Source organism: Pleurodeles waltl, chromosome 4_1 (assembly GCF_031143425.1).
Source record: "Pleurodeles waltl isolate 20211129_DDA chromosome 4_1, aPleWal1.hap1.20221129, whole genome shotgun sequence".
Lineage (NCBI taxonomy): Eukaryota > Metazoa > Chordata > Amphibia > Caudata > Salamandridae > Pleurodeles > Pleurodeles waltl.
This window is the reverse complement of record NC_090442.1, coordinates 89,519,041-89,532,040: the sequence shown is the minus strand read 5'-3', so window position 1 is coordinate 89,532,040 and position 13,000 is coordinate 89,519,041. Positions and strand designations below refer to the sequence as shown.

General features: G+C 42.6%; 1 long non-coding RNA gene across 1 annotated transcript in view; it reads left to right on the top strand.

Annotated features, from left to right (window-relative positions):
- LOC138288431 (uncharacterized) overlaps positions 1–13,000 on the top strand; it is a 69,483-nt gene that overhangs the window by 25,658 nt on the left and 30,825 nt on the right. The window contains exon 4 of the long non-coding RNA XR_011202400.1: positions 4,369–4,443. This is a non-coding gene — a long non-coding RNA (uncharacterized lncRNA). The remainder of the gene's footprint in view (positions 1–4,368; positions 4,444–13,000) is intronic.

Here is a 13,000-nt window from a genome sequence, read left to right as displayed (position 1 = left end):
GTGCTAGATAGGCACTTGCTGCCTTTCCTGTTTTCAAATTCAATACCCTTTCAATTTCTATTTGCATTTGAGATCTAAACATCGCTACCAGAAACTTGTATGTTCCTTATATTTAAGCATTCATGTATGTTAGTAGTATAGTTCACAAACCTAGATCACTTTTTACTTTTTCTAGAGTTTCTATATTAGAAGGAGCTCAAAGGTGTTTATTGTCGGTTGAAAAAGAGCTTCCTGAAACAGAGATGTTTTAATATTTTAATGCATTGGAAAAGTGGGCTCTGGCCCAAGACCTCAGTCTGTTCTGCAGAGAGTCTTGTCCTGGTGACCTTGAATAACTCTTAAACAGATTGGTTTAAATAGCATTTTTCTTTTATTTATTTTGAATGTGGGTGATGTATGAGAGTCTATTACAGGAATTCTGCAGACAAATGTTGTGTTTATGTTTCATGCAACATCCATAAAACGTTTCCCTTAGATCAAAACTGGACATCACATATACGAAATGGGAGGGTTTCACCAAGATTATTTGCAGTAATATTCGTGAGCTGCTGCTGTGTCATAATATTGAATATACACACCACTACCCTTGAATATTGGATGTAAACACATTTAGAATTTGGAAGAGTGTGTCTGTGCACTGAGTGACTTGACCAAAGAGGTCATCAAAGACCTGAAACTGGATGATACATTCAAATCTGTTCTCAACAGGGTCCCCCAAAATCCTTACATACCTTGAAAAGTTCCAGCTGAGGAGTTTCAAGGATGTAACCTTCGATGGAGCATACGTTGTCTTGAAGGTGAATGGTGGCTGGGTTTTTGGAATTCAGCCCTCTTGTTGGGACATAACATGAGAGATTCTGCTGTAGGTAATTAAATGGGTGCCATGTATGAGGCCATACTAATGACAGACTATACAGTACACAAATGGCAAAAACATAATGCCACAATACTTTCCACTAAAAAGTAATGAATGGTTGTAACAGTAAAGAAACATTAGCCATAGACTTTGAACATGCACAGGGAACTCTGCTTTTTGCCACTTTTCTGTTGTTTTGGAATTTACCTATTAACTTTGTCTGTATGATTACAGTGCTTGAAAGCATGCTGTAACCGCTGGAAGATATGTTACTTCTATATTACAAGCTTAAACAAATAAATTACTAATGTTTACAATAACATTAATTGCCCTTTCCTAAAGTTCTTGTGTTCTTCTGTGTTCTCTTGCCTTGAAATGACATTCTCTAATAAAACAGAAGTGACAATAGCTGGGCTGAAATTGATGAGGAAGGAGAATTACGCCTCATTTAGCCACTGCATCTAAATTAAAGGTTTGGTTTTATAGCGGGGAGTGAGGAAAATAGATACTAAATGAAGTAGATCATTATCTAAATCATCGTCAAACCGTTCTTCAGCATCAATAATAATTTAAAGTGAAGAAAGTGATTGTGCTACATCAATGATTACCTCAGAAATGTGTGCACATGTTGGACATGATGCCTTGGAGGAGAAAAGTCAGTCCAAGAAAAGTTGAGATGTCAAAATAAAAAAAAATCATGCAATCACTGTCCAAAGACTACACAAAAAAATGTATGTTCAATACTTTTCATCATCAATAGTGGTGCTTCAATAAATATAATGCCTGAAGAAAAGTACAATGAACTGTCTCCATTACCACTGCTCATGGCATCAAAGACCAAGGTATACACTTGTGCTGCTTTGACAGCCATGAAGATCGAAGATTTGTTTATGTCTGCAGTGAAACATAAGAAAACAAAAGTCCAAAAGGTGATCCATGCACTTCAAGGCACAGCAAAAAATTGCCTACTCTACTCAGTTTCAACAAAGCTGCTGACATTGGACTGATTTCAGTGATTTACAACATTAATGCTCATCACAAGATAGTAAGTCAATTCCCTTCATTGTTTCATGGTTTGGGAAAGTTAAAGCCTATAAAAGTAAAACTGCACATTAATGAGGATGTCTTTCCCATTGCTCAGAGACATAGACAAGCTGTTTTTCATTTAAAAAGAAGCTGTTGAAAAATAACTTAAATTTTTGCTTAAGCATAACATTATTGAACGATGGGGACCATGACTGCAAGAAAATGATTATACCATTTTGCAAAGACCGAGAAAGGATCAAAATCCTTATGACTACTTTTCGAGAGTGCCCATTCAAGGCCATGGCACTCCATCCAAAATGGCTGAGACCTACATCAATTTCATTGTCAAGTTAAGTACACCAGCTCCTGTATCATTAGCCCAGATTGCCACTGCTGCAAATCATGATAGTGATATGCTAAAGTTAAAAGACATAATTAAACATTAGTCATGAAAGTACAAGAATGTAAAGGATGAATTATCAATGACTTGGGAATGAATTATTCTACAAGGATCAAGGAGTCTCATTCCATAGAGTCTATGATAAAAAATGACAGAAGTGGCTCACGAAGGACATTGTGGTATTGTTGCTACAAATAGAGCTCTACAAGACTGAGGCCCTCATTCCGGCTTTGGCGGTCTTTTACAAAGACCGCCAAAGCCGCTGCAGCCAACAGACTGACAGTGCTGGCGGTCTGCTGACTGCCATATTTGGAGTCGTTGGAGGACTTCTGCCCATTTATAGCCGATGGAGTTGAGGATGCAGGTGCATTGCTGGCATGGTGGTGCTGGTGGTGCAAAACCTCCAGGTCCCATCCCCTCCCGGATGACCAGCTCGCCGGAAAAGATAAGGTGTTCGTCTGAAAGGGAGTGGGGGAGTGCTGGGTGCATGTGTGTGGTGTGTGTGTGTATGTGTGTGCAAATGGGGGTATCTGAGTCTGTGTTTTTGAGCGAGTGAGTGGGGGTGTCTGTGTGCAAGTCTGCCAGCGAGTGGGGGTGCATGTTTGCAAGTGTGCGTATGCGGGGAGGAGTGCGTTAATGTATGCATGTGTGGAGGGGGTGGGTGTGTGAATGATTGTGGATGGAGGTGTGTGTGTGAGCAAATGTTTTTGGATGGGGTGGAAGATGAGTGAGTGTTTGTGGATAGGGAAGTGTGGAGGTGTATGTGGTGCATGAGTGCATGTGTTTGTGTGAGTGAACAGGGAGAGTGGGTGAGTGTCTGTATGCAGTACAGGGGGGAGGGTGTGCGAGGGGAGGATTCCTGTTGCTGGGAGCGTTACCACCAGGGTTTTCGTGGCAGGGTGACCACCACAGAAAGCCTGGTGGGCTACAGTGATGTAATCCGGCCGGCAGGCTAAGGCCTGCCGCCGGGCTGAAGGTGCTCACTGCCAGCCGCGTCGGTGCTACTGCACCAGTGGGCCAGGTGGCATTGTGGCGGTTTGGCTTCTGCCAAACCCCACAACTTGTAATGTGGCGGTCTTTACCGCCATGTCCACAGCTGTAAGACTGCCACAGCGTGGCTGGTGGTCTGATGGCCACCAGCCTCGTAATGAGGGCCTGAGTTTGGTTTCCCGACCTAAATGAAAGGGTTGAAGAGGAACTCAAGGCCTGTCAACCAAAGTCAGTCAACATAAGCTAAACAAATCAGAACTCCCCAAATGTGTCTGGGAGAAAGTACCCATTGATTTCTTTGATCACCTTGACAATGAACATCATTTAATGGTGATAATAGATCAATATTCACGTTTTGCTTTGGTCAAAGATCTCTCATCCATGAGTAATAGAAAAACCTGATGGCATATTTACAATATGGGGTTTGCCAGCCATTGTGAAGTCAGACAATGGTCCACCCTTTAACAGCAAAGTATTTAAGGAATTTCTGAAGCATCTGAACATAAAACATCAAAAGATCACACATTTGTGGCCACAGGCCAATGATCTTGTTGAGCCTTTTATGGGTACACTAAAGAAAGCAGAGACGCATGCAACTCCTGAGAAGCTCAGTTTAAAAACAATGCTGAACTCTACTCTACAAGCTCATGGTTGATACCCCATTCAACCACAGTTGAAAGTACTGTGACTTTGGTGTTCAAGAGAGCAATGGCAACCACGATACCCCAATGAACCACAGAATGAGATACCTATAAACACTTGATTTGTATGTGGTACTTTGGTTTAGAAAAAGAACCTGAAAACGTATGCAGACATGCAAAAGACCTCTCAATCCTGAAAAGGGATTTGGCAATCGCTCAACAGCTAAGTAAAACAAAATCTGATGCTCATTACAAATACTGAACCTTTCAAAATTGTCTCTTACAAAGTACAAATGGTGACTTCCTGTCGACCAGGGAAGTCGCTTCCTAAAGACTCTTCTCATTTCAGGCCTTTATTTCATCGGTCATCAGCTTAAAATGGTGAAAGAAAGACTGATTATGAAAACTCAATGATCTGTTTCTATTTCCTTCCCATCATTGGCAACTTCTGACAGTGAAGATGACCATTTACAGCTTCCAGTAACCAGATGGGTCGACAGATCAAAGCGACAAGAAGAAGAATTGAAGAGGTATAGTACATGCTTCTGTATATGTAGATTTTGCGTCTGTCTAATGATTTTCTAAAAAACAAAAATTATTTGTATATATTCATTTAACAGAGGGGGAAATGTAATGTCTTGCATTAATTAGAACCAAACCTTTTGGCTCCCTGAGGACTCTGTATCAGTATGTGAATTAATCAATAGAATAGATAGATAGAATAGAATGCAAGAGAGCTTACTTTGGAATGTTGGGTTCACAGGTACACACAAACTAAAGACATTAGATTTACAGCTCAATGTGTGCCTAATTATCCTGCAGGTACCAGGCTGGGAAAGACCCTATACTGAGTAGGTTAGCGAACAGAGCCCGTGGGCCTACACGATCCCCTGCGCAAAAGGTTCTTCTGTCTGCACTTTTGAAAGTGTGTTAGATCTACTCATTTCACTGGCTGTCTTTCTTTGTTCCAGCTCCTTCTCTGCCATTTGGTATATATTTAATTGTGCATGGTATGCATTCTCCCAATCTTTCAAACATTTCATAGGTTCTGCTTATGTCACCTCCTGTATTTCTAGGTTGGAGCTACTGTCATTATGGCTTTTTACTGTAACTCAGTGGCATGTTGCTGTGTGGCCAGGTTTGTCATATTTATATTTTCAGTAGGGGGCAATCAAAATGATCATCACTATTAATTTTTGTGCACCACACGCACACACTTTATTAAAATGTATTTTTAGTAATGATTTGAGCATTTGTTCTATTCTATTTTTGGAAAACTTATTTGCCTCAGACAAATAACCATGAATCTGTGTGTGTGTCTGTGTGTTTTTGTGGCTATGTTTGGGAGGGAGGCTCATAGGTGGGAGTGCTACACACAGTTTACTACTTCTCCTTCAAAATATATCTCACTGAGGAACAGAGACGATATGCATGTGTATCATTCCCCACAAAGATAAATTGGTGCTTGTGTGCACATTTGTTTGGTGTCTGTGTGCGTGCACATGTTTGTGTGTGTAAGTGATGTTCTAGGCTACTCAATTTAATGTTGACATAATAGATATTAACTAATTTGACAAGTGTGTTGTATTGTATTGTACAGTAGCATTTCCACAGTGCTGACTGTCCTTATGTGGGGCACTGGTGGGCTTGCCTGCATGAGTTAAAAACACACAAATGTTAAAGAGAGGAATGCCACAAACTGTCTAAACACTATCAATCGGTTAGGGTAGTATCCTAAATCATCATTCTTTCGCTCCCCTTGCCACCTCAATTTGGATCTAGCATATCAGTCTTGACCTTGCTTCTCATGGGGACGTTCCAGTATGAGCTGCCAGGCCAGGTCCTCCCTATATCAGAAAATAAGCAACCCAGGACTCGTTTTGCACTGATTAGGGCTCATCAGCCAAGCATAGCTTGGTTTGGTGTACCCTTAATTTCTGTCAAACCATCCTTGTTTCATGGAGGCTCAGTATTATATTCCATTTCATATTGTTAATACTGACATTTAGTTGATATTCTAAAACCACTGTTTACCACAGGGTACCTGTTGATGTTGTGCTTAGGTTAAGTATGCATGTAGACTAACTTATGATTGTGCTTCTTGTATTTCTCATCCTCAAATAAAATTCCAGTGGGACTAGCTGGCTGGTAGGTCCTATTCTTCTGGCAGCTCTTCTGGCACTTTTTGGTGGAAATGTTTCTAAGTCCTAACTTTTAAGGTTAGGCAGTAGCAATACCTCCAACAGCATTTCAAAGGGGCTAGTACTTGAAGGGCACCTCTTGGGGGTTTAGGGCTCACTCCAGCAGAGGCCAGGTACAAGGTTCAAGATCCCTGGAGCTTGTTATGTCTCTGTTGCTCACACAGGAGGCCAGCCAACTACCCCTTGGAGTCACTCTGGTAGTCCTGCATTGAAGCATTGAGACAGGCCTCAAGTAGCAGGGCAGTCCTCTGGGGTGCAGGACAGGCCCCAAGCAGCAGGGCAGTCCACTGGGGGTCAGAGGCAGCCCTTCCTTCTGAAGTCTCCCACAAATCCAAGAGTGTACTGAAGAGGTGGTTCAAGAGGTCCGATTTGTTTGCCAGTGGCAGCTTTTGAAGTGGTAGTGGCATCCCGGCTGCTACCACCACATCTGGTCCTGGCATGTTCTTCCCTTCCCCTGCCAATGCTCCAAAAAGTCTGTGATGTAAATGTGCTGTAGACAGCCCTTTGAAATGTAAATGAGGCTGGGAAAAGATCCACCCCCCAATCCTAGCAGGAACCTAGTCCAATTTTCTCACTGTCTAGTGTTGCATAAACTACGACTCTGGTATAGTGCTACATGTTTTGCTTTCTCATCCATGGGTGTCAGAGGTGAACTTGGTTCAATACATCAGCCATGAATGTGAAAGACAGATTATTGTAGCCCAATAGAACCCCACCCAATAAATTGTTGAAGTAGAATAATTACGTTTGGGTAACTAACCATCCTTAAACCAGGATCTAGGGTACTGTGGTACTGGAAACAGACCACTTCTGCTCTTCACAATATCACACACAAATCGCAATAAGAAGAATAGACACCTTTAAGCAAAAGCATTTATTGCAACAGGGCAAACCTGTTTATCTTTACATTTAAAATAACCACACAGTATATGATAAAAACAGCAAGAATGCATGTTGCGAACAATGAGAATAAAATCAAATTTGCTAACATAGTTAAAATGTCAGTCAAAAGTCTAACACCCTAAAACGTACTTACATGCGCTACGTTAGGAGAACATGGAGAGTAGAATTTGCCGTCTAGATTTTCTTAGGGGGAATCAACGAATTGCATACCATGTTGACAGAAAAAGCTGTGATTATCTAAAAGTAGGTAAGTCAGTGTCCCATGCGAAAGGAAAATGCATGCTGTTGCAGCGTCTTTCCTTCTGGACTCAGGTGCAATACAGCATCTTCTTGGTGCACTGTCTGGGGCAGTCATGATTGGACCTTCTGACATAAGCTCACAAATTTACAATATAAATTATTTGCATCAAGATGTGTGTTCCAGATATATCCTGATGAAGATATAATGTAAATGGTCATACATTCTGACTGCACATTTTGACTATTTGGCTGTATTTGCACTTATTTGACCTTCACAATGAGGTAATATGACTTTTGTCCAAGACTGACGTTCCATCAGGTGTTTTATCTATGCGATTATCGGAAAAAATGTGACACTTTCACATGTCTTAGAAAGATAAGGTCAGAGGGCATCTGCGACAACAGCAGATATGACAATGATTCTGCAGGAATATAGTAGATGGAGACTCTGTTTGACTAAAATGGAGCCGGGCATGTCCAAGATGGAGGCTGGCCTTATGGACTTTACGCCACTGAGAGGAATGCACAAAGCTCAACACCCAAGCTATTCACAGACATGTGTCCCAGCACCTAGGACCCTGCCAAAAGGCACCAAATGAAAACATCATTGAAGTTTCAAAAAGTGTAATTTTCAGAATTGTGACCTATCAGCTTTACTGTTAAAGAGACTTTTAAATGACAATTCTTTTGAGGTCCAATGTTATCCTATCAGAGAGGTATGCCTTATGGTAGAGAAAAACTAATTTAGGAGTATTTCACAACCAGGACATGTAAAATCTAAAAACACATGTCTCACTTTTTAAATGAAATGCACTCTCCTGTCGCGTAGGCTCTCATTATTCTAAAGAGACTATGGGATTTCGAGCAGCGGGATCACCTGCGGTGTGGGAGACTGAGTCTGACCCACTACAGGTGGCACCTGTCTCTCCAATCCGGGTTTAGCTCCGGCTAACTAGCAGTGCCTCACCTCTATCCAAAGGCAGGAGTGATTGGGCAGCTGAGCGCATGACATAACTGGTTTCTCAGGAAAGAGTGGTAACTCAGGTCTCATCTGTTACTCTTAGTTACATTAGTCTCATATACACAATGACAATCAGAGGCAGTATATTTTTCAATAATCCTTTAATGAAGCAACTGCATCTCAGATAGCAAAGCGTGGAATGCAATAACCAGGACGATACAGCATGACAAGATTAAAATTGTGACAAGGAGAATAAAACATAAAAATAATTCTACCATATTGTCACTAGAGTCAAAAGACTAATTCCTACCTCGGCTATAATAGAGCACAGCGTGTTAAACTCTAATTTTGCCATTCAGGTTCCCCTGGGAAGACATCATCCCCCATATCTGAGAAAAGGCCTGAAATCTGCAAAAGCAGCTGTAGCGAAGCATTCAACAATCAGCGTACAGGTGTGGTTCTCTGGCTGGAATCTCCCTCTAACGTTTAAGGGACAGGGAAGTGTTTTTATAGTAAAACAGATGATTTTCTGAGAAAATGTCCCTATGTAAAGATGTGTGTTTTCTATGAATGTCAGAGACAAAACGTTGCTGACATGCTGACACAGGCAGGAAATGTGCAGACAGCACGGAATCACTGAGAGGGCGAGGTGGTGCAATAGCGAGGACCATGGGACTCAAAAAGGCGAAGGACTCAGGAATGTTGATCACAAGGAGGGGGAGGAACCAGGAATGGTGGATGCTGATAGCCCACACAAAGGCGCCGGCCACAGTTCCAAAGAGTTGTGGCTTCACGAGTGAGTGGCAGAGGAGAAGCTGGTACCATTTTATCAGGTGAGGTGGGAGTGTGAGTGCAAGTATGAGTGAGCACACAATGAAGTTTTTGATGTGGAATACCTTGGATCCAAGGGGCACTGTGGAAGGAGGGGAGAGAGAATAACTACAGTAAAGCACAGCACTGGTCCAACCTGACGACACCCCAAGCAAAACTGTGTAGTAAGCACTAAAAGATAGGGGAGCACTAAATAAGCTGATCCCGAACGGGGGAGGCCGCTAGACCATCCAAAAGTGAGTAAGCAATCCAGACACAGCTCCACTGTGGCAGGGGTGTTTTTTTGTGTTTGTATTGTGTCACACGGGTGATGGTGATGGGAGCACCCTAAAAAGAGCCTTAAATCCCACACTTGTTATTAGGAAAAGAGAAACACTATTGTTTCCATAGCCACCTACTATTCTCCATAAACTTTATTTTCACTTAGAGTAGTCTCCTATTTCTTGATGAGTGATAGTGGCAGCAATCCCGCAAGACCTGAAAAGAAGAAAAGGAGAAGTTAATTTCTAGTAACACCAGCCAAAATCCGAGACTATACAGACAGGAAGTTTCATACTCAACTAGAGCTATAATATTTTAGTTTTAATTATACACAAAGTGTTACTAAGCACCAATAAAGCCACTATACCCATAACAGACAAGCCTTCCTATCCTCAATTCCAACTGTCTCTCTACAAAAAGACAAAAGGATCCCCCTTCAGAAACTCTGCATTGTTGTTGTTATAGGATCACTCTTCCTACAGTGTCAGAAAACAATTCAATTACTGCTTGTCATTAACAATAATAGAAAGGTATGTATCACAGAATGCACCTACCCACAGCTGCTCCTGAATAAGCATGCTATAATAATTTATTCAGATGATAGAGAATACTCAATTTAATCGAAGAAGACTATGCTCTGCCTCCCTTTCACTACCAAGGTAGAGGTGGAGGACACTCCTTCTCTCACGTTGCAGCAAAAAACTGAAACAGCCTCCCCACACATCTCGGACCATCAACTCACTTCCAGAATTCTGAAGGGCCCTCAGGACCTGGCTGTTGAAATAAGCCCCTGGGTACCCCATCCGGTGATTAGCCGCACTTCATAAATCCTGATTGATTGATTGATTGCTCAGCCCAGGATTGTTGTGTCAATAAAATCTGTACTAAATATGGTTTACAATAATGTTGTCCCACTGAGTGATTTTCTATTATTAAATCTGAAAGATCTGTATTTCTGTCAGATAGATGTAGGACACCATATTTAGCTAATGAGGTAACAGGCCTTTCCATCTGCACTTCATACTCCTTAGATGTGAGATGATATTCCACCAGGTGTCCTTAAAGGCTGCTCCAACCCTACTCCAATTTAGGAAAGTGCTGAAGACTCAACTCTTTAAAGAGCACTATTTTATGATGCAGTAACAGTTCACGTTTAACCTTAGAAAACAACTACCTCTCCAATCACACAAGGGGTGCGCCTTTGCCTGTGTCACTGTACCATCACTTCATTGCCTTTTCACTAGGTTTGTAATATATCAATACCACATTTGTACACTTATGTTAGACAATATTCTGAATATTATATTCCAATGTGATGCCAGTCAACATACTCTGAGAATAATCTCTAGCAGAGTTTCTGGAAAGTGGGTTTTAGCTGTCTGGTGTCGGAAAGTGGGGTATTATGCAGTGAGGCTGGTTAGGCATCACTATGTAATACTTTCATGATACCCCCAATAGGTCCTTTGGATTCACCCTAATAAATCCCTACCTCAGTCCTGGTAGTGTGGCACAGAGCCTTCAGGCTTTACTAGAAGAACATGAGTTAAGCATTTCAGATAGCAACATTGACGATAAGTAATTGACATCACTTGAAAGAAATCTGAAACCAATTTATAAAAATACAAGTTGCTTATATAATTTCAGATGCCAAAAAAAGACAATGAGTATGAATGAGTATAAATGGAATTATAAATCCATGGAGGGGTTAAGTGAAGCTGCTCTTAGGACAATGCCTTAGCAGTCAGTAGATTTACACCTGGGGTGTATGTCCTGGCTGTCTGTGGTGCTGAATCTTAGATGAGTGGGTGCTGGATTTGCTGCTTAGATGGTACCGGGGAGGAGGGGAATGCAAAATCTCAACAACTGAGCCACTGGGGCAATGGGTTGCAGATGCAGCGTAGGTCCCTCAAGGCACACCATTGAACAGGTGGCAGCTGGACCGGCCATCAACATGCCTGGTGGTAGCAAACACAGCAGTTAGGTATTTTGACATCCTGGAATCCATGGGAAAATGGCAGCCACCGTAAGGAGATGCTGGAGGTCAGGAATATGGTTCCCACAATGCACTGCACCATATACTTTTGGGCAATCCCTTGGAGGACCCTATGGCCAGTGGTTCTTTGGATCCAGGAGCGCAAGTTACCTGTGGGCTCAAGGGATAAGTACCTCTAATCCAAGGGCGTTCTGGAACTGCCTTGGGGTTCCCCTTTCTTTTGGACTCCGTCTTTGGCCCAGGATGAGTCATAGTCATGCAGTCGCAGGGTGGTTGCCACAGATGCAGATTATGACACCTTGGTTTTGTACAGGTCCTGATGTCACAGACACAGATCTCTTATTTTGTCTTTGTTGCAGGTTCATCATACCCGGTGTTCAGGTGCCAGAGGTGTCCCTTAAATCCTAGATTTAGGAGCATTGGGGGTATGGAGGCTGGTGGCAGATGGGCTACAAGACCCAGCAGCTAATCCACCCCTTAGGTAACCACATCTAGGGGAATGTGTCACCCTTCATATCCAGAAGCCTCTGTTCTGCCACTTCTAAACATGACAGAAACCACTGTATGATGTGAAGACCTGGTAGACCACCCTAGAGATGTGGCTAGCCTTTCAGGTATGTACACCTCCTGACTACCCAATGGTCCTGCCTGCCCAGGTGCAAATGTGCCTGGGACTGGTAGTGGCTTTTTTCTCCTCTGGGAGGTAGCCTACTTGCATATCAGAAATGGTGGCCTTTAAAGCGCACCTCCTAAATGTGGACCTTCACTAGCCATCCTGTCAATGAGGGAGGTGACACCTCCCGTCCAGGCAGGCCTTTGTTCCTTTGTTTTTGACTCCTGGGTGAGTTCACAGCTCCTGGCAGGTGTGAGATTCCTGTCTTGGCAGCAGTGGCTGCAGCTGTCTGCCAGGTCACAGGAAAGACTCGGACAACCAAGTGGCCAATGTCTAGGTTAGCTAACTGGGTGCATGCAATTAAATTAAATTTGACTTAAGAAACAAGTCAGGTTTAAAGAGAAAAGTTGTTTGATACCAAAAATGACATATTTCAGTGAGGCCATAATGGCACTGGAACCCTCTGGATGCCAAGGTGCCAGCCCCTGAACACTTAGAGTAGTCCTTAATGAAGGAAGCTTGCACTTAGATGTTCACACCTTTAATATAGCCTCTTAGGCTGAGGAGACCCACCTTAAGAGTGACTGACTCATGGAGAGGACAAAGTCAAGTATGAACATGTTGCACAATTCATGTAGTCTGCAATGGCAGAATCACTGTCATCAGTTTGCTTGGTACACGCAGGGCCCTGGTGACTCTTTTAACTCCCATGCCCTAGGTACCACTGGTACCGTCCATGCCTAGTGGGGATACCTAGAACACTGGCACTGGAGCCTGGTTAGAAGGTCCAGAGTCGAAATCCTGTGCAACTAGTGGTCTGAATGGGGCAAAAAGTGGGGCCAAACCTATAAAAAGCCAGGTTCCTTACATCTGGGCACACTTTCTTCAGCACTAGGCTCTCCTTCGGTACATAGTATCTCTAAATTGAAATCCGTAATGGCTGACTATGTGTACGCTTTGTATGGATATCTCTCTCCCATGTTTAGTGCCCAATTATGCCATTTCTGGGCCCTGACACCATAAAGGGAACAATTCCCACATGTTGAAATTGAGGGAAGTCCCTAAAATTGTACAAATAGCTCAC